The sequence below is a fragment of the Nyctereutes procyonoides genome, unplaced genomic scaffold (assembly GCF_905146905.1).
Source record: "Nyctereutes procyonoides isolate TBG_1078 unplaced genomic scaffold, NYPRO_anot_genome, whole genome shotgun sequence".
Lineage (NCBI taxonomy): Eukaryota > Metazoa > Chordata > Mammalia > Carnivora > Canidae > Nyctereutes > Nyctereutes procyonoides.
The window spans coordinates 62,166,724-62,188,521 of record NW_026575140.1 but is presented as its reverse complement, the minus strand read 5'-3'; the positions used below and the strand labels follow the sequence as shown (position 1 = coordinate 62,188,521).

The window sequence follows — 21,798 nt, the reverse complement described above, 5'->3', positions numbered from 1 at the left end:
ATAGCTAAAACTTTTTTTTGTTGTGTTTTTTTCCTTTATAGGATTAATGCTTACATATGTCTCTTCATAATGTACCTTTACCAATGAAGCCACGGCTTTTGACATTATGTGTAGTAAATGATGTTTTATAGATTATAACTGAGATGATGTTGAGAATGGAGAATCTGTTCCTACAGTTCAACATTTAATCCAACATGAGGAATGTGATGGGCCTTCCACAGCAGCTTCACATTGCTAATTACACCTACATGTAAGCCTTTTTTGCTGGCTATGATGTTAAAAGTTCTTGATTTTGTGATGCTCAATATAGATGTAAAATAGGAATGCATGTCCATATATTTTCATGTGTATAAATATGTACACATAATACAAGAGGCTACGAATCCCGGACTCTCCTTTTTTCCCCTCTGTGATTACCACGAGTATATTCAGCTCACACAGGGAGAATACACTTAAAATATATCACAAGTGTCAATGTACAGACATACTGCGGAAAGACGTATTTATCAGCCTTTTTCCTTTTAAAAGCCAGGGTCTATTCCTATGTGTTTATGGCAGACTTAATAGAAAGTCATATTTGAAGCCTCCTGTCCTTTTAAATTTTATTAACCTTTATGTTGTCACTAAGAGACTTTAATTCTCATCTTCCTCCATATTGAACATTTTCAGGAATTCAGAAAGCAGCAATTGTGGCACAATGTAACCTGCTGACATAGAGCTAGCTTCTTCACCTCCCTCATAATCAATTTTCTCAGAGATAAAACATGGTTTAGAATATGTCTACAGTTAACTTCAGATATAAAATCACATCTTTCCCATCACCTCTGAAAACATGTTTTTTTTTAAATCTTCAAGCACACAACATCCCCATGTATTTTCTTCCCACTGTGTTCACTGCACACCAACATCCTGACAGCGACATGATTGTCCCTTGTTCTAGCGATTCAAGGCTGTGTAACAAAACACTAACAGTGTTTTAAAGCAGCAAAACCCATTTGGTCATTGCCGCAGTTGGGGCAGGATTTGGGGGAATGACGTCCTACAGCGTTGCTCTGGGAACCCCATTCTGTGGGGAGCACTTTAGTGGACTCCGCTTCCCATCTTCTGAAATGCAGATTGAAGGGATCCTCAAGAAAGTCTGTATAGGAAAAAAGAACATGTAGAACAATTTGGCCTGTATAGATTAGACATCATACAGGTTCACAGAGGATCTTTCTAGAGAGGGAAAAGATATAAAAATTGTAAAAATTTTTGCCTTCTCAAAGCAGGGCAGAAAGTGGAGAGGCCGGAGGGGCAGCTAGGTCTGCCTGGTTGCTTACGCACCACATATGGAGACTGAGCACCACAAGTGAAGCTACCAGGCACTTCTGAGCTCACACCAGAGCCCGAGACTCATTTCTCTGAATCTTCTATACCCCAGAGTGGAAAGCAGCGAGATCTTAAGTTCTTTCAAACCCTGAGAGAAACAGATCATTATAAGTGTGAGGAAAAGAGAGCAGCGTAGCTGTCATTTCTTGTGCCATTAGCTTGGAAAGCAGCTCATTTCCATCCACCTTTTCAGGCTCTGTAGATTTTTGAGATACTTAATTTTAACACATGCTAAATTACTGTACCCAGCAATACAATTTTCTCTTTTCACATGTAAAAAGATTTTTTTTTTTTTTTTTTGGTAACAGAACATCAAACTGACATCCCCACCCCCCGCGGGAAAATATTTAAATTTAGTTTTCAATCATGCAGATAACTGTACAAGTGAAGGAGGGAGCTCTCTATCAACACACCTACTCCAGAATGAGCTGGGTGATTTCTGCCTGTGGGTCCCACGACATCCCGTCGGGGCTCTCTGGCACTTCAGAAATGTTGCAGCAGAGACTATGAATGCAGAATGGGTCAGTGGGTCAGTCAGATACACCCTGACAGGATCATTCATTATGTGGTGACCACTACAGTTTTGAACAAATCTTATGGCTTTGTTGGTATAGCTAGTAACTCTTCAAGGGTAGTTTCCCAACCTTCCAGAAAGGGTCCGTGAAATAACACTAAATGATGCTGGAAAAGTAAGGGAGATCTTATTTGCAGCATATAGCCATATGCATTCAGAGTACCTACTGCGTTCATTCAGATTTGTCTGGAGGCATATGTAAATTACATTTATCACATCCAAGACTTGAAAATCGAATGGAAGCTACAGCAGACCCTCATAAAATAGTGGAGAACAACCACTAAGCATTGAATTTAATGTTTAAATAATGAATACAACAAATAGGAATTTAAAGAGTAAAGAGGGTTTAAGAGATTTGACTTAAATCCTGCCACATGTATAACTCTGTAAAGAAGAAGAAAATATGGAGACATTGTGGGTAATAATAATTTGCATTGATTAAAAAGGAAAATCAAGTCTATTATTTGACATAAAAACACCAAGTACTGATTAATAGACTATTTGTTCTACGTATTTTTTTCAATCTCCAATTCAGATCTTTGTTCAAAGAAATGAAATAACTAAGGTTTAAGGAGAATGTTAAAATACATACCTGCCGACCCTTGTGCTATTTATGATTTATTTTTAAATCACACAAACTTCAGATAGTTTTAAATTTTTTTGATTCCAGCTTTCAGTGATATCTTCCTGCTTGGTGGTAGTCCTCTTAAAAATTTTAGCTCAATCCTAGCACTCTCTTAAATGTTATTAAGTTTTTAATCTTGATCATTCAAAATCATTGATCTAATTTCTTTAAGTTTTTTTTGTTGTTTTTTATTTGGTTTTTATTCCCTCTGCAACAGAAAGATCCCCTACAGAAAGTAGGCAGCTCTATAAGCTTGGAACTGGGGTGTGGTTTACTCTGACTACCTCTCTTTTCTCTTCCTGAGCTTTCCCTGGGGAGGAGGGGTTGAAGACACAAAGATTCCTTATCCATTGGCTTGTACCACCATGGGCAAGGTTCAATTCTCTTCTAATCTGTCCAGAACTCACCGTAATCCATGTTATTATCACATCCACAACTTCACCTTCCTTCCAAGACTTCCAACTCCAGGACCTAAAGACAAGTTTGGCACACAACCTTAGATCTCTGGAAAGCCAGGATATATAGGAAGCATTCCTGTTCTCCTCATTCTTCCTCATGCCCTCTCTCTCCAGGACTTTTGCTCCTGCTCTAGCATCAAAGGGTATATTAACTTGTCTAAAGGTTAAATGAATTTTCAATGGGGAACAAAATGCTAGTGTGGTATTTTTGCAGAACTCTGAATTTTATGAGTGATTTTTCTTGTATCTTTTCTCAATTTGGAGATGAAAAGCCTCTCCATAGGGAAGAGAATGAAGGAAGCATAGTTTCTTTTACAGAACATCACACTCTACAAAAAGGCCCAAAGGCCCAAAAACTCTCTCCTCAATTTTCTTACATGATGAGCTGGGTTTTATGAGGCAATGGTTGTGGGATGGGTTCTCTGATGCCCCTTGCTGTAAGTCCTGTGGAAGATGGTCTGACCAACAGATGATAGATTTCTGAGTTTAGAATGTGGAATGTTTAGTAACTTCTGGTCTTGACTTTGGATCTTGAGTTTAGAATGCGGAATGTTTAGGAACTTCTGGTCTTGACTTTGGACCTTAGCATCAATTTTTGGACAAGAGGAAAATTCCACACAGAACATAGTATCCTTTCCATAAGGATGAGTCAAGTCAGAGGTTTTTGAGGCAGAAAGAAGACATCAAAAAGTTGGTAGGCATTATATTTTGTTTCTGTGGTAAATAAAAGTGAAGATTATCCTGGGGTTGGAAATGGCCAGCTTCAGTTAGGAAGTAAAGGTTACTTCAGTTAGGAAGTAAAGTAAGCACTAGGAAAGAGAGAAGAATGACATGTAAAATGAATACTGGGCACTTTAAAGATCCATCTGTGTTGAGAAATTTTACTCTTCAATGAATCCAATAACCATATTTATGTTATTATAGGGTAGGTTTAATGTCCAGGCATGATTCTAAATTGAAGATCCAAAGAACAGATGAGGCTGGGGCCATGCGGATTAAGGGAACTGAAGACATCTGAAGAGTATGTTTCAGATTATTTATTTCCTAATTAGTCTTCTTGAAAAAAGGCCTGATAAAAACTAAATTTGCCTTGAAAAACTGAATAGATCTTAGTGTCAAGAAGAGAGCTGTGTGTTAATCCAATGTCATTCAAACTGGAAGGAGAAATGGGTGCGAGGTAAGAATACACTCAGAATCATTTAAAGGGAAGCAAAAAAGATAAACGGGCCAGCAAATACCAGGGAATAAATGCAGGATACTTAGTTTAAGTTCAGAAACCATATGGTGGCTCCATGGACTGGGAAACAGGGAAGGATGAGAAAGCTGGATGGAAACACCACTGTGCACTGCTAAACCACCATAAGTCTAAGCTACCCGGAAATGTCCCAGGCAACACAGGAGTCCTAAGTGTAGAGAAAGGTCAAGGTTGGGTTTGGAAAAGTAGAATTGTAGACAATAATTCATTATTTCATAGTAGATGAGATTTCCCAAGGGCAGCATGAGGTTAAGAAAGTCAGCAGGTGAAGGATGGAACCCTTGTTCCTAAGAGGTTGGAGGGACCCAGGATGAATGGAAAATCTGATGGAAATGTAGGAGGAAAAGGACAAAGAGTAAGGGGAGAACCAAGAGAAAGAATGTTCAGATGTGTGAGCATGTCTACAATGATGCTGGTGCTTTTAAGAATTTTATTAGCTTATTAAATTCAGGTTGCTAATTAAAATAGGCAGCTTGATGTTTCAACCATATTTTTGACTTTTGCAAACTACTTTCTTTTTCCTCTTGCTGTATAAATCCTATAAATCATAATTAATAACACACTGCTTAGAAAATTTTTAATTAAGGGGTGATAGGCTGGCTCAGTTGGTTAAGCATCTGACTCTTGGTTTACGCTTAGTCATGATCTCCAGGTGGTAGGATAGAGCCCCGCGCCAGGCTCTGTGCTCAGAGGGGAGTCAGCTTGTGGTTCTCTCCCTCTGCCCCCCTGACTTGCAGGCACTCTCTCTTGCTCTCTCACTCTCTCTCTAAAATAATCTTCAAAATTTTTAAAAGTAAGTATGGACTATATTAGACTTATGGCTAGTGATCCTCAAAGTATCTCAAATATTCATTTATCACTGTTACTATAAAATGGAAGAGCTAGAGAGTAAATAAGTATATATAGGAGAGATCATTCATGTTTTAAACTAGGTTACAAGATTATTATTGTGTCATCTATTTCCTTTTCCTCAGTGAATGTCTGCCTTTAAACAAGGTAAATAATCTGAAAGGGAAGATTTCTTTTTGGTAATCCCCTTATAACACATACAAAATATAGTCTTCTCAAGCGAGTATGTTACCCCAACAGTATGACTTTCTAGTACCCAAAAATACTCTGCTCCTCGCCTTCCTGATGTCAGCGTGCTGCTTTCTGCTTCTGGCCGCACACAGCCCTCGTGGCCCACATCTCTCCAGGCCCTGGCCACATGCTGTTTCAGAGTGAATATGAAAAAGAAGCATGTTTGGCCTCTCCATCTGCAGTGGCTCGAGTGCAGACTTTGAAGTACTCTCTGCAGGAGCCGTGTTTCCATTTTTCCAGCTATGTGTGTGGACTCTCTTTTGCCCACATCCGTGTCTAGAGAGCAGGACTCACGGCTGTGAACTCCCCTCCAGCCTGTCTGTTGCCCAAACCCCGGCCACAGCTGCGAGAGTGGCTCAGTCCTTCCCCCTGACACAGCACAACTGGGGTTATTTAAATTGCTCTGACCTTTGGAAGAGGGTGGGGTGAAGGGAAGTACTTCAAGATTAAGCTGGCTTTAGAAAATGTTTAAAGCACTACAAAAAAAAAAAAAAAAAAAAAAAAAAACAACCCCCCCCCCCAAAAAAACCCCAAAAACATTAAAACTGCTTTTATGATAAAATTAACTCATTTCATTCTCAAAAGCCCCAGGAAATACTACTGTCACTCCTAGGATTCACATTTTTTGAGGCAGTGACTGACCCACAGAAGCCCTAGGTCCTGGAGCTGGAGGGTAGAGGGGTCAGGGCACAGGTCTGGGTCTCTCCCCGCATGCCAGCCTGCCTCCTGTTCAGCAGCTGTCCGCGAGGGCTTAAGGGCAGGGCGGAGGTCCTCGGTCACAGCTCTGTCCCCACGTCCGTGTGCTTGCCACCCAGCCTCGCACACTGGCAGCTCTGCTGTGAGGCGAGCCTGCAGAGCTACAGACCCTCCGGGTCCGGGGGCAGACCTGGAGATGGTGTCTGCTGCTCATCCCTTACAGTGAACGCAGGCCAGGCGCCGGGTGTGTCTCCATCTAACTGCACTGTCCTGGAAGCAGGCAGACATTCCTTTCAAAATATGAGAATCATTTGACCGTTAGTCTTGACCCTCAAAATGTGACTATTTGGTTCTGCAGAGCCACTGGAGATACTTTACTGCAAGGCTCCAACAATGTCCCTAAGAGGCTTCATCTTGGCTGAGAATCTTCCATTAAAAGCTGTTGGTTGGATGAGTGGCAGCTTCCGAGCAAAGTTTCTGAGACATAGATCTGGCCATCGTCGGTAAGATGCACTGCAATAGGTCGGTATGAGCTTCAGAGAGACTGTGCTGATTGATGCACAGTAGACAGTGGTACCCAATTCCCTTCTCTCTGAGCTAACAGTGCTTAGAGGAACCTCTTATAATCTGCCTTGGTAGCTCAGACAAATATTTGGTTGTATGAGAAAAACCTGGTTGGTTAGCTCTGGCGACTAGGCTAACTTATTCACTCAGAAAACTCACCGAATAATGCCATGCTGAATTTTTAGCGTTTCATACTTTTAGCACCACTTGTCTGTAAGCATAAATTCATCTTGGGATAACATTTTCATAGACTTAATCTAGCCCTAAACTCTGACGGGCCTCTTGATCCATGCATTTGCATCCCCTGATAGAGAATAAAATATTACAAAGACTAATGAAAGGCCACAGAGATTGAAGACACTCCTTGGTAAAAACACATTGTCCTCGGAAGGCAGCAGGGCCCCAAATCCATAGTGAAATGAGATGTATCTCACCAGATGTCTATGAAGAACACTAACACAACATTTAGTTATGGAAACTAATGCAATGACAGTAGATTTTAGGACTGACAACATGAAGTCTTTTATGGTTTTAAAATATAGGGGATCAAAAAAATGTAGGGGATCCCTGGGTGACTCAGCAGTTTAGCACCTACCTTCGGCCCAGGGCGTGATCCTGGAGACCTGGGATCAAGTCCCACATCAGGCTCCCTGCATGGAGCCTGCTTCTCCCTCTGCCTATGTCTCTGCCTCTCTCTTTCTCTCTGTGTCTCTCATGAATAAATAAATAAAATCTGTAAAAAAATAAAAAAATATATTTAATACGTCTCTTACAACTACAAAATTACACTATTTTCCCTTAAATGGTAGGCCCTGAAAATAACAGGAAGGATATGGAACAAACATTCTTCTTTACAATTTATGAAAATAACTTTTTAGATTGCAATAGAAAAAAAAAAGGCCTGTGGAAACTTGTTTACCCCTTCTTTTCATAGGCTGCTGCCAAGAGGAAATGAATAGTGTCTTTTGAGATATTTACAGACATCCGGTCCGGACTGGGGAGCTTGCTTTGAGAGCCAGCATTTAGTCTATTTTCTGTTTTTGAACCATTCTGGACAAAGGCTGCCCCCGACGCTGTGACAGAGCCTTCCCGCACACCAGATGCAGGACAGTTCTTCCTCCCCGCTCTCTGCAAACACTTGTCCTCATCCTCCCATCCTGCTCCTGCTGGTTTCTTGCTCTGGCACCTGGGCGAGTATGCAGATGTGCGGCGGGTGTTGTGCCCTCAGCCTCTTCTCCCTACTCAGCACAGGGGACATCCCGGGACAGGTGAGCATTTGCACAGAGTGTTTCCGAGGGCTGATGCCCTGGCAGGCAAGCCACCTCTCCCCTGAGTGAGACCGAGCACCAGCCAAGTGATCCCTTTCCCCACTCAGGGAAGAATCTGCTCTATGACGAGGTGTAAACACCCCGTGGTGCAGCAGTTTCCCGGCCAGCTGTCCCCCTGCAGACCCACCATGGAAAAGAATGGGCCCTCGCGCCTCCCCTCACACCTCATGTGTGTGCTGGACATTCTACAAAAGTTTTGCAGGCCACTCTCACAGTGCCAGTACAAGTCTCTAAGAACACGCTTACAGATGTAATTCTAGTCACACTTTCCTCCCGACTTGTAAGTGGCTGCCGCAGTAATGTATTTGCACGGACCCACTCCCACCCAATTTCCTTAGTGTCAGATGCTCTGTGTCCCAGCCCACACGGAGCCTCTCATCTCTGCGGGAAATAAAGACATTCTAGGGGCCTTCACCTTCTACTCTCAGCCAACTTCATCCCTAAGGCTTAGGAGACAGGGGTGCTGGCCTTGCTCTCTGTTGAGACCGACCCTTGCTCTGGTGATACCTCCCACCGGAGTCTGCTCTTTCCTGCCCCAAAGGACCGAGTCCTGACTTTGTATCTCCAGCATGTACAAGTTCCTGTTCCTTGTTGGCTGTGCCTTCTCAGGTTCTTCATCCTTTAGCCAGTTTTCAGTGTCATAAGGTATCACCGCCGTGAAGAGGTGAGTGGGTGAGCTGGCAGGTGGCCGGGGCGTGAGGGGAGAGCCCCACAGCCAGCTGGCGCGAGGCTGCCCACCTGCCACTGAGCTGGGGCGTCTTTCTGTGGTTCACAGTGTCCCTTTTGCCCCGGAAGTTAGCCCTTGCTGTCTTTACCCCTGCATGTGCCTCCATCCTCACAACTGGATTTCTCTCGTCCCTCCCCCGGGCTCCCCTCACCACCCAGTGCACCTCCGAGTCTCACCGGGGTCTCAGGCCGCAGCTAACCTGCCAGACGAGGAGCAGTGAGCACATGAGAGCCGAAGCCCGGTGACCAGGCAGGGCTGGCCTCTGCAGGGGTCAGGAAGCTGCGTCCACACAGCTAGAAGCTCCGTCCGTGAGGGGCTCCCCGGCTGCTCGTTGGCCTGTCAGGTCTACTTTCTCTCCCACCAACACACCCAGAGTGTGACCAGGTACAAGGTCCCAAAACTATGCCAGGAAGAACCTTCCTAACAGTTCCTAGGACGTGGTGGCTCTCTTGTTTCCCTCGTGCTAGATTGGCTTTACAGAACACAAGAAATAAAGTTGCTCTGTCAGAGTATTGAAAATAAAGTCAACAAGTCAGTAAGAAGTTTAAATGGTTTTGCCATTTTTTTCAGGGGGGGAAAGCAGTTAGGAAGATCGGAACGTATGAAGTTAACTGGGAGTTGGGGGACACGTGCCTTGAGAGGCCCCAGGCTGACTAAGGGCTGGGCCATGCCCGCTGGGAGACGCAGGTGCCCACAAGCTTGTCTGGAGGAAGTGCAAGCACAGAGGGGGTTCAGGCTGCAGTCAGTGGGGGCTTGTCCTGAGAAGGCACCCTGGCCGGGCTCCTGCGGGACCCCAGGCGGTCCAGCAACCTACAGAGCTGCCCTTTACCACTGGGCACAGGCAGCCTTCCCGCCCATGGTCTAAACACATAAAATCCTCCTCCCCCCACTTTTTTCTCATAAAGTCACTTTTGAAACAAATCCTAAGACATCAACATGATTTCTAGAGAAAAGCGACCTGAAGCAGCTTTGCTTCTCATGCTGACCTTTGAGGAGTCTGGTTGCCTGGGTTTTGGACACATACCTTACGGGACCCCACATTTGTATCAATCCAGGTCCATAGACACTAAAGCATTGTGAATACCCATGTGAAGCAGCTCACAAACAATCCCTTCATGATTTTCCTTAGGGCTTATCCTCTGGACATGTTCAAGTTTTCATACCTTGAAGCAACAGACCAGCTCTCCTGAGCAAAGCATGACCCGTGTGAACATGAGAAGTCAACCCCAGCTCACACACACAGGACCTCAAAGAAAAATAATAAACCTGTCATAACCTGTGACAAACACGCTTTCAGGGTTACTTGGGTTTTTTTTTTTTTTTTTAATTATTTATGACAGTCACACAGATAGAGAGAGAGAGGCAGAGACACAGGCAGAGGGAGAAGCAGGCTCCATGCACCGGGAGCCCGACGTGGGATTCGATCCCGGGTCTCCAGGATCGCGCCCTGGGCCAAAGGCAGGCGCCAAACCTCTGCGCCACCCAGGGATCCCCAATTCACAGCTGATTTTTCATTTACATGAGTTTTTCACTTTCCTTCTTGGTATTGGGTTAAAATGTTTCTCTTCTTTGCTAGGGAATTCCCCCATCCTTGCCAGTGGAAGTTCGAGGAGCTAGAGACAAAGTGCGGGCATTTGAGTCAGAGAGGGTGTGAGCAGAATCTGACTCCCACCAATGACTAACTGGCAGCCTGCTGCAGGTTGTTGAACCTCTACGCAGAGGCAGCAGTGCCCACCCAGCACATGGGTAGGGAGGATGGGATGATATGGTGCATGGAAAACATATAAAACTATCTAACCGGGATGCAATAAATCCAAGTTATTTATTATTTCCACAGCTTCTATGTATTAGGCACCATATCTTGAGATATTTCCTACCTAAAATTGCTGAGATTTGAGATGATGAATGAGGACATTAAATTATTCATGTATGTTTTAACCAAGCCTTTGCTAAGTACTCTGTCCTGTCGTGCCTCACTCCGGAGACAAAGCGGGTGATGTATCATCCAACAGCTCAGAGCTGAGTAGAGGAGACAGGAAGCAAGACAAGATGTCCAGCAGATGGTGTGGGCTCCGGGCACACTTGTGGCTGCCCCAAAGGTGCTTCAGTTCAGCCTTCACAGGAACAGGGATATTTGCCTGGCTCTTATAGGATGAGGAAAGTTCTCCAGAGACAAGTGACCATATACACATGTTGTCTGAAAGGCAGGACTGACTCCGTTACACAAGGAAGCTTAATGACACGTCAGTGATGCAGAGTAGGTAAATGGACAGAGTGAGGGTAAACGAACTCACAAATGTGGCTCTGACCTGGACTCGTAAAACCAGTGCACCTGACTGGCCATCACTCTTATATATCCTGTTTTCCTGAGCCAGCCCTGGGAATACAGAAGCTCCCCCACTCCCCCTGGGCTCTGGGTCCTGGAAGCAGGCTTTAGGTCCCCTGGAGGCACATGTTTCTCAAGTCCACTCTCCTCCCTTCCGATAACAATATCCCATCTGCTCTGAGTAGTTTGGGGAACTACCACTTCCCCATTACCAATTATGCAATTCTGGTGCTATGGCCTAGGGTGTTACTGGCATGGCTCATTCCCTTGGACCATAGTGACCGAGGTCAAGGAAGGGTTTTAACATATTGATTAATTGATTGGATGAGTTCACAGATTAGCAGATGAATACAGACTTCAGCCAGCAGCCACATTCTATTTCCCTGGCCATCAGGCTGTTTCAGGCCCTGGCCAGTAATTTCATGCAGTCCCATATGCATGTTCTGTAGACATGTGTCCCATGTGCCAGGCCTGCTGGACAACAACGCCATCTCCGCAATAGGCGACAGGAGGATGTGATGGCCGCTGCCAGCTTCGGGGTGCAGAAGCCCTCCCATGAGAGCTGAGCCAAGCCAGGGGCAAGAGGAGTGCAGAAGGGAAATGCTGCTTATTACAATCCTAGCTCCTAAGTAAACTACACTGTTCATTGACATTAGCCAGCAATACCCCAGACGTATTAATTTCATTTAAGTATAATCATTGATCATTTTGAGCAGAAAGGACCCTGACTGATACTATCACCTTTTTTTTGTCAACTACTTGCAATTCTTTATTAGCACGAGGTTGTGAAATTTCACTTCCCAAATCTTCAGATCCCTTGTTTGCAGAGATCAGTCTATTTTTTTTTAAGATTTTATTTATTCATTTGAGAGAGAAGAAGCACACAAGCAGGTGGCAGAGGGAAAGGGAGCAGCAAAGTGGGGCTCCATCCCAGGACCCTGGGATAATGACCTGAGTCCAAGGCAGATGCTGCACGGACTGAGCCACCCAGGTACCTGAAATCAGTAGTTTTATCAACTGTCTACCCAGTTTATCGGCACAATCTAGGAACCATACACCTGAGAGAACTTAAGTTCAAGGATTTCTGACACCTACCTGTCACTGTTTTGTTTTTTTCCCTTTATTTTATTACTTTCCTTCTGGGGTTTGGGAAGTCCATCTCCATGGGCTTTCAGCCCCTCAGGTTCCTAGGCCACCTTATTAGTGTCACTTTGTTTTACATTTATTTTATGGATGTGTGCAGCTAGCATGCAGAAACACATCCATATATTCCCTGACTCTACATAACTACTAAACTGATTCGGGGTTCGTCAGAGCAACTATCTATAAACATTGTACCAAAGTTTAAAACTATTTTAATACAGAATATAATGAAACAAATAATGATCTGAAAAGGACTATTACAACTTACCAAAAATAACATTCATACGATTACCACAAGTTGGGTATGAATAATCAATATTCAAAAGTCTAAAATATAATAAAGCACACATAATATTAAAAACATTTTGTATTCACTTTAATTTCTGATTTATTTATTTATTTTGAATTGATAAGTGTTTCAGAGCATCAGCAAACATGTATCAGACAGACTTTTACTGTTAATTTTATAACGGGATTCCTAATGGAGAATTCTGGTTGACTGCCTAGTGGATTAAGTTTTATCTTATTTCAATGATGGAGCTACCATCCAGTTCTTCCCACTTAAGCTCTCTCTATAAATATACACAGAATGTCAGTTAACAGTGATTTCTCTTCTTTCTTCTGCATTAGGTGTTCCTTCGATAAGTGGCTTCAAGGGGAAAATGAAACTTACTGGCTAAAGATTAAAAACAGTTACATGGGGGATCCCTGGGTGGCGCAGCGATTTAGCGCCTGCCTTTGGCCCAGGGCGCGATCCTGGGGACCCCGGATCGAATCCCACGTCGGGCTCCTGGTGCATGGAGCTTGCTTCTCCCTCTGCCTGTGTCTCTGCCTCTCTCTCTCTCTCTGTGTGTGTGACTATCATAAATAAATAAAAAAAACTAAAAAACAAAACAAAACAAAACAGTTACATGTTCTCATCCAACTTACAAATCAGTGTTTCTAATGAAACTCCCACCTTAAAACTGTCTTTGTGTGGGATCTATCCTGCTGAGTGGGTACAGATTGTTCAGGTGTATTTCCACTATCTTCACGCTAATAGACAGTGTCAGGCTTGTATGTCTCTAGAATTGCTCATTAGCTGCAAGCTGCAGGCTTTGACTTTCGTGTCCTTGAAACGATGAAATAATGCTCCTATAAATCCGTTCTTCTTAATGTTTCTACTTTAAATAGAATGTATTATGAAAGTGAGATCTAAGCATTTTTAGAAATTCCGAGCTGGGGATACCAGTTTAGTCAGAACAGTGTCAAATGTGGAACCCAAACAACATAATTGGTACTTTGAGGTTGAGGTTGATGTGACATTCTCTTGAATACATTTTAATGCTTATGCATATTTAAATTAAAATTTTAACTCCTGACATTCAAACCAACAAGCCACCCAGCATACAACTAGAGAGACGTGTCTGACAAATAAGATGATGCAGAGCAAAAATCACCTGTCTTGAATCCATACTTATTGCACGAGAGATTTCTAAAAAGCCAAGTTGTCTGCTCACATTTTGATAGTGGATTCTGATATTAGCACAGTTTTCTGACAGCTTTTTATACAGAAATAATTAACTTCCAATATTTGTCTATATATGATATGGCTGCCAGCTAGAAATGATGGTATGGTGCATATTCAAGTCATGATATCCATTTAGTTGTATGATTTTACTTTTTGTATGGCAAATAAGTTTCTGGCTAAACCACACAATATAATTTCTTGCTTCCTGGAAGACTGGATGGAATAGGAGTCTGTGCTAGGTACATCCTACCCCTCCCTATCAGAGTCCACCTGTCCTGAAAAGTATTACAGACTTTTTCCCCTTTTCACCCATGTTGTCGGCTTCAAAATGGCAGGGCTCCCGCAGAGAAGTTTATCTGTGAACACAGCCAGAGCCAGTTTGGTAGAACAGATGCCATAGTCTGTTCTGCCCTAACATGATCTCATTATGACCCATTTAGGTGCCATGTGACCACAGGTGTGTTTGGGTTGCGGGTTCTAACCTCAGGTGCAAGTGGCACCCCCGTGCACAGCCAAGTCACAGTGGGGGCAATGATCATCATTTAATCATTCAGTGCTGTTTCAAATTTATAATTTCATCTTACATTTATCATACTGCCAGCTTTGGATTAAAATGCCAAAGTGAAAATTCTCATGTTCAATAGGAGGCACAAGCGAAAATTATTGTATCTAACTGAATCTGTACTTGCAGTGAACAGCTGACATTTAAATTGGGAAGTTGCCAAGGGCCTTTGGCTTCATTCCATAATTGTCAAGTTTCATGGGCATTGAGGAAGTTGTTTTAATTCCAAGTAACAGGAGTTATTTTGCATCCTGAGATTCAGTGCTGCTACGTAAAACCAAAATATGCCCACATTTATGCACAGAAATACAGAAGACCCTTCTTGCCAATTGTCTCTGTGTTTATTTACTTCAACTCCCAATAAACAACACAGATCAGTTTTGCCACCCACTTTATAAATAGCACAACAAATTCATAAAGAGTCTTTCTTCAAAGGACGGAAATGATCCTGAAGTCTGATTGAACTCACAGTGTCCTAGTAAGGGAGAATAGGTTTTCCAATTTCAAGTTCAGGAAAGTAAGGAATACAAAAGTTAAGTGGCTGGTCCCCTTTTATTCAAATAAATTTATTCAGGAGTGGAGCCAGAAATAAAGATCAAGTCTTCTGGCCCATGCACTAGCCCCATGCTGCCTCACAGCTTTCAAAATGTTCATTTTCTTGGAAAATGCTGCAAAGCTTTCCCCCACTACAATACTAGACTCAGACACACTGCCATCTACTGACCCACCAAGGAATGTACTGCTTTCTTTTCCATAGGCCATCTCTGTGGTGCCAAAGGGTTGTCTACTGGCCTAAGTATAAGAGGCAAATGAATTAAGAACACTTCTTCCCCCTCAAAGGATTGATATATTGACCCTCTTAATATTTATATAACAATACAATGAAGTGCTTTGCTCTTTGTACGTGGGACATCCTTGCAATCATCTGTTTCCCTCTGTGCCCTTATTCTGGCATATTCTTCCAAAGACCTGGGTAGTCTAAACAGTCTTTCTTATATCACAGTCTGAGGAATGCCATACCATTTTTGTGTTGTCTTTGTCTTTCGCCAGTGTCCTATGAGATGTACTAGTGGTCCTAAAAGGCGCCAAAAAAGTTATAATAGAAACCAAACTAAACAGCCACAGTCCTGGGATGGTAGAAAATACAAAAAAAAAAAAAAAAAAAAAAAAAAAAAAAAAAAAAAGTCCTAATGGGGCTCTAACAATAAGAGAACAGGGTCTTAAATGCATCTTCAACAGGACCCCTTTTGTTTAGACCCAAGCTATTTTTTTTTCCCAGAAATGCTGTCAGTATCTTCTTTCACCGTATCTACCATTTACAGCCTCCCTGTGTGCTCCTTAGGACAAAAGTAACATTTCCCAGACCCAATAAAGTAATGGTGAACATGATTATTTTTCCATCTCACTATCATAGCTGAGTTAGAGTTATGATGTTTGTCTCTCTCTGGTGCTCGCCATTTTACTTAGTTCACTATCTCTAAGATAAAGGTTGAGTTTAAAAATTTGGAATACATTTTTTTATGAGAAAGATTAAATAATATTAATCTATCACTACAGAATCAAAACCCATAGGCACAGCATACACAGGAGTTGAGGCATTTATGCCACCCTTGTTTCCTGAGCACATTCTGCTTTAAGATCTTAAGAAAAATTTCTTGCCTGTAATGGTGGTTCACAGATATCTTGGTTAAGAAAGGTTAAACATAGAATTTATTTCTGATCTCTCAGGATATAAAAGCTCATATTCATGACAATGTAACTGTTCTCATAAAGGAATTTTGCTGATCTTTATAATTAACTATCCTTTGAGGTTCACAGTTTGACACTCAATTCAAAGACCATTCATTTAATTTGGAATAAATGCCTATATTTGTCCATCCAAATCTTTACAGCAATATCTTATTTTTAGGTCATCTTGGGACAAAATAAGAAATGGTGTTGTTTCCACATTTTGTTTTAAACATCAGGAGGGTGTCAAAAGTCCCAAAAAGATGTGGGGACTAGCAGCAGGGACATATTAAAGAATAGAACATTAGGGAGTTTTACTGACTTGGTGAAATCAGAACACTGTGGAATTTTAATTGAAATGTCTGGAGAGAGAAAACTGCAGCCCAGAAGTCTGGCCCTCTCATGTTCAGTCCTTACTGAAAGCCTATCAGATGTGGAGGGAGGTCAGGGAAGGGAACACAGGAGGTGACGAGTAGAGGGTAGGAACAGGAGGTTTTCAAGGCATCTGAACATCCTTGGTATGAGCTTGGTTGAGGAGCCAGCTATCAAAAGGGTTTGTCTGAACTAAAATGAAACCACCAGACTTTTGGAGAAGCAGTAACAAGAACAAAATGTTCTTTAGCCTTGTTCTATTTAAGGCACATGCATCTGTAATAATCTTCCACAAAATGATTATTCATACTTGCTTCTCTTTATAACATGGTGACAATACATCACACTGTAAGAAGAGCAGTTAGATGGCAAAAGTGCTTGTGAAAAGTTTTTCTCCCTGACACCAGAAAAGTGAATTTGTTCAATGGTGTTACTCATATTTCCTATGTTCTCTATCATTTTTTTATTTTTTCTATCCTTCTATTTTACATAATTTGTTGAAAAAGAATTATGACATCTTGTTCCTTAAATAAAGACTATAAGGATGATTCAAAATGAAATTTCAGACCTTAGTACAAAATAACATAATTTAAGTAGAACATTATGCAATCAGCTCTAGCTTCCAACCTAGGTGAGTGAGAATAAGTATAGTGTGTGGCATTCCAGTAGAGCTGAGGACAGTTGAGAGGTCTGAGGCCAAAGCAGCCAAAGTCCACTTAGCCAGTACCAGAAGGTGAACCCCTGACAATATGTAGAAGATCTGTCTCAGGTTCTGCAGGAGAGGACTGACCTGTACATGTGTGTGAGAAATTTTCCTGAAGCTGAAGAAAGGGCCACTGGGAAGGATGAGGGAGATATTTATAGTTCATACAGAGCCTGGAATACTGCCCATTCCCACCATCCAGAAGGGTCAACTTCATCAAGAAGATACAACAATCCTAAATATTTTTGTATACAGTACCAGAACTTCAAAATACACAAAGATAAAAAAAGATAACTGCCAGGGAAATAGATAAAGCTACAAATATATTTGGAGATTTCAACATCCTACTCTGAATAATTGATGGAAGAAGTAATGTCAATTCTATACAGACTTCTAAAAACTAAAGAGGAGGAAACCCTTCCCAAATACTCAATATGATAGCATTACCCTAACAACAAAACTAGAAAAAAATACTCTATTAAAAAAAACAAACTAGAGATCAATAATTTTCATGAACACAGGTATAATAAATAAATGGAATCCAATATACGTATAAAAGAAAATGTGCATCATTATTATATAGAGATTATCCCAGCAAATGCAAGGCTGGTTTAACATCTGAACATTCACCCGTATAATTTACCATAGTAACAGATGAAAAAAGAACAACCATATGATAATCTCAATAAATACAAAAAAAAAACCAAAAACACTTGATGAAATCCAACGTCCATTCCTGTTAAAAAAAAAATCTAAAAAAACCCACCTGAACTATAAAATATCATGCTTTCAGTTGTAACATATTGATTGCTTTTCTCTTAAGTTAAAGAACAAGGAAATCTCAATACATCTGTTCAACATTGTCCCGGAGGTTCTAGCCTATATACTAAGGCAAGAAAAATAATAACCTATACTCAGATTGAAAGATAGAAGTTGAACTCTGATTGCAAATGACATGATCATTTATGTAGAAAATTCACTGGCATCTAAAGAACAACAAAAAAGCTACTAGAAATAATAAGTGAATTTAGGAAATTTGCAAGATGCAAGATCAATACAGAATAAATATGTTGTATTTCTACATACTAGCAGTGAACAATCAGAAATAAAAAGTAGCATTTGTAATAATATAAAAAATACAAAGTGCTTATGAATAAATGTGATGGAAGATATGAAGACCTTAATACTGAAAATTACAAAGCACTGATAAGAGAAATTAAAGGAAACATAAATAAATGGAAATAAAGTCAGTGCACGTTCATAGATCAGAAGACTCAATACAGTTAAGATGTTAATTGTTCACAAATTGATCCATAGTCAGTTCAATTTTAGTCAAAACAATTTTTGTCAAAACAGCAGACTGTTATACAAAAATTGGAAATAAAATTCTAATTTTTCATATGGAAATTCAAGGGATCTAGAAAAGTTAAAACAACCTGAAAAAAAAAAGTTGGGTGATTATTACAAAACCTGACTTTAATACAGATTATAGAAGCTACAGTAGTGAAGATTGTAATGTTGGCATCAAAGCAGATCAATGCAATAAATCAGGCATATCCATGGAACAGATTAAAGAATAAAAGGATTGATTTTTAGCAAAAATGCAAAGACAATTCAGTGAAAAAAGAATAGTCTTTTCAAAATAAAATGCTGAAACAATTGGATGTACATATGCAAAAATTGGTGAACTATAATCCATACCTCATATCATGTACAGAGGTTAACTCAAAATGGATCATAGATGGAAGTATAAACTTAAAACTACTTAAATTCCTAGCGGAAAATAGGAGATAGTTTTTGTTATCTTGAGTTAGGAAGAATTTCTTATGTAAAATTTAAAAGCACAAATGTATACAAGAAAAAAGTGATGAATCCCATATCATCAAAATTAAGTACATTTGCTCTTAAAATTTTCTGTGGAGAGAATGAAAAGGAAAATCACAGACCAGTTGAAAACATTTGCAATGCGTAGTTGCCAAAGAACTTGTATTTAGAATACATTAGGAACATTGAAACCCAGCAATTGCACTGCTGGGGATTTACCCCAAAGATTCAGATGCAATGAAACGCCGGGACACCTGCACCCCGATGTTTCTAGCAGCCATGTCCACAATAGCCAAACTGTGGAAGGAGCCTTGGTGTCCATCGAAACCTGAATGGATAAAGAAGATGTGGTCTATGTATACAATGGAATATTACTCAGCCGTTAGAACCGCCGAATACCCACCATTTGTTTCAACATGGATGGAACTGGAGGGTATTATGCTGAGTGAAGTAAGTCAATCGGAGAAGGACAGTGTATGTTCTCATTCATTTGGGGAATATAAAAAATAGTGAAAGGGAATAAAGGGGAAAGGAGAAAAAATGAGTGGGAAATATCAGAAAGGGAGACAGAACATGAAAGACTCCTAACTCTGGGAAGTGAACTAGGGGTGGTGGAAGGGGAGGTGGGCGGGGGGTGGGAGTGACTGGGTAATGGGCACTGAGGTGGGCACTTGACGGGATGAGCACTGGGTGTTATTCTATATGTTGGCAAATTGAACACCAATAAAAAATAAATTTATATAAAAAAAAGAAAGTAAGAAACAAAAACCCTGTATGCCTGGGTGGCTCAGTGGTTGAGCATCTGCCTTCCACTCAGGGTGTGATCCTGGGGTTCAGGATTGAGTCCCACACTGGGTTCCTTGTTGGGAATCTGTTTCTCCTTCTGTCTCTGTCTCTGCCTCTCTCTCTCTCTCTCTCTCTCTCTCTGTGTGTGTGTGTCTCTCATGAATAAATAAATAAAATCTTTTTTAAAAAGAACAAAAATCACACTGAATCTTGGGCAAAAATTTTGAATAGACTCTTTACAAAATATGTATGAATGAGCTCACTCCCTCTGCCCCTTACACACAGAGAGCTTGTGTGAGCACATGGTAAGCACCTACAGGTCCAGAGAAGAGGTTTCAGAGTGAGCCCTATCCTGTCATCACCTTCATCTTGGACTTCTCAGCCTCTAGAATGGTAAGATATTTCTATTGTATAAGGGAAAAAAAGTATGTGGGCACTAAGTACAGGAAAAGGTACTCAGATTACTAATCATTAGGGAAATGCAAGCTGCAATGACATATGTCCACATGGCAATCAGAATATTTAAAATTGAAAAAAAAAAAAACCCACCAGACTCAACCAAAGGTTATGAAGGATATGGAGTCATCCATTTCACCTGTAAGTATTCACACAATATAAATGAAAGAATATGCCCACAGGAAAGGCTGTTCATAGTGATGTTATATATATCAGACAAAACCAGGAAACAACCCAGATTTCCATCAACAGGCCAGTGAATGAACAAACTGTAGTAGGATGAATTACTGGTCAACAACAAAAACAATAAACTAATGATAAACAAAATAACATGAGGAGTCTCAAAATAACCATGCTTGGTGAAATATGCAAGAGACAAATGAATGCATATTTTATGATTACATAAAATCCTAAAATATTCAAACTAATCCACAGTGATAGAAAGTGGGTCAGATGTTACCTGGGAAAAGGTACGGGTGTGGGGTATATAAGAAGGAAGGATTGTAAGGGGCAAAAGGAACCTTATGGAGCTGATGGCATATTCAATATCCTGATTGTGATGATGGTTTCGTGAGTATATAAATATGTCTAAACTTATAAAATTGTACACTTTCTAAATAGTTTATTGTATGTCAATCATACCTTTAAAAAAAGAAAAGCAATGAGTGACAAAGATAAATTAACTGGGTTGGCTCAAAATTTTAGAAAGAAAATAGTCCAGTGATTCCCTTTCTTGCATCCATGCATTTAACATTGCCATTTATAGTCCCTTCCACCAGAGATAAAGCCTCTAGACAACAGAATATTATTCTGCACTAAAAAGAAATGTGCTATCAAGCCATGGGAAAACATGAAGGAACCTTAAATGCACATTATTAAGTAAAATAAGTCTATGTGAAATGGCTCGAGACTTTGTGATTCCAGCTACATGGCATTCTGGAAAAGGTAAAACTATACAGAAGGAAAAAGACCAGTGGTTGCCAGGACTGGGTGGGGGTGCAGAGAGGGAGGGCAGGCAGAGCACCAATGAATTTTCTATTGAATGGATTTCCCAAAGAACAGTTCTTTATTGTCCTGATTAGGGTAACAAACACCTGCTAGACTGTGTTTCTGGAAGTTCAGAAATGAAAGAAAAGAGGAGACTGAGCATTGGAGACATGTAATGATTTTGGATGTATAGGAAATCAGAAAGTAGGGATTCCAGAGCTGGTGCAGTAGCTCATTAACAGCACAACTGACCTTAAATTATATTTTCGCTCTTTTCCAGTCTTACCTATGAACTTGGAGGTGGTGCCCTGTCTTGGTAAGGCACATCTGTCTTGCACTCAGCTGCACTTGGTGTCCTCAAGCTCTCTGGGCAGTAAAGCTGCCATCTTCCATGACAATGGGAAGGGGCAGGGAGCCAGAATCCCGAGGGTATAGATATTTTATATTCTTATTTATGAACTTTTTTTTCACATGAAATGCCATGGACTGTAGTTGACTGTGTGGGTCCTACAATGTTTGGAGGGCAAGAAGAGTAGTTTTTCAATATATATATATAAAGATTTTATTCTCTATGTTTGAAAGACAAACTTTGAAAAATACAAGTCTTGGGCCTCCAAAATATTGTCTAGTTCCCAGAATTTTAGAGTCTCCCTAGAAATGAACCTAGAAACCTAACACACTGCTCTGGCCAGTTTCAGACAGAAGATGGAGAGAGAAAATTAAATT

At 41.0% G+C, this 21,798-nt stretch overlaps 1 long non-coding RNA gene across 1 annotated transcript; it reads right to left on the bottom strand.

The window, feature by feature from the left end:
* Positions 1-625: 625 nt before the first annotated feature.
* Positions 626-7,325, bottom strand: LOC129497878 (uncharacterized). Its single transcript, XR_008662005.1, has 3 exons — positions 7,216-7,325; positions 2,975-3,038; positions 626-1,138 (listed from the first exon to the last, which is right to left on the bottom strand). It is a non-coding gene; the product is annotated as an uncharacterized LOC129497878 (long non-coding RNA).
* Between the last annotated feature and the right edge of the window lie 14,473 nt (positions 7,326-21,798).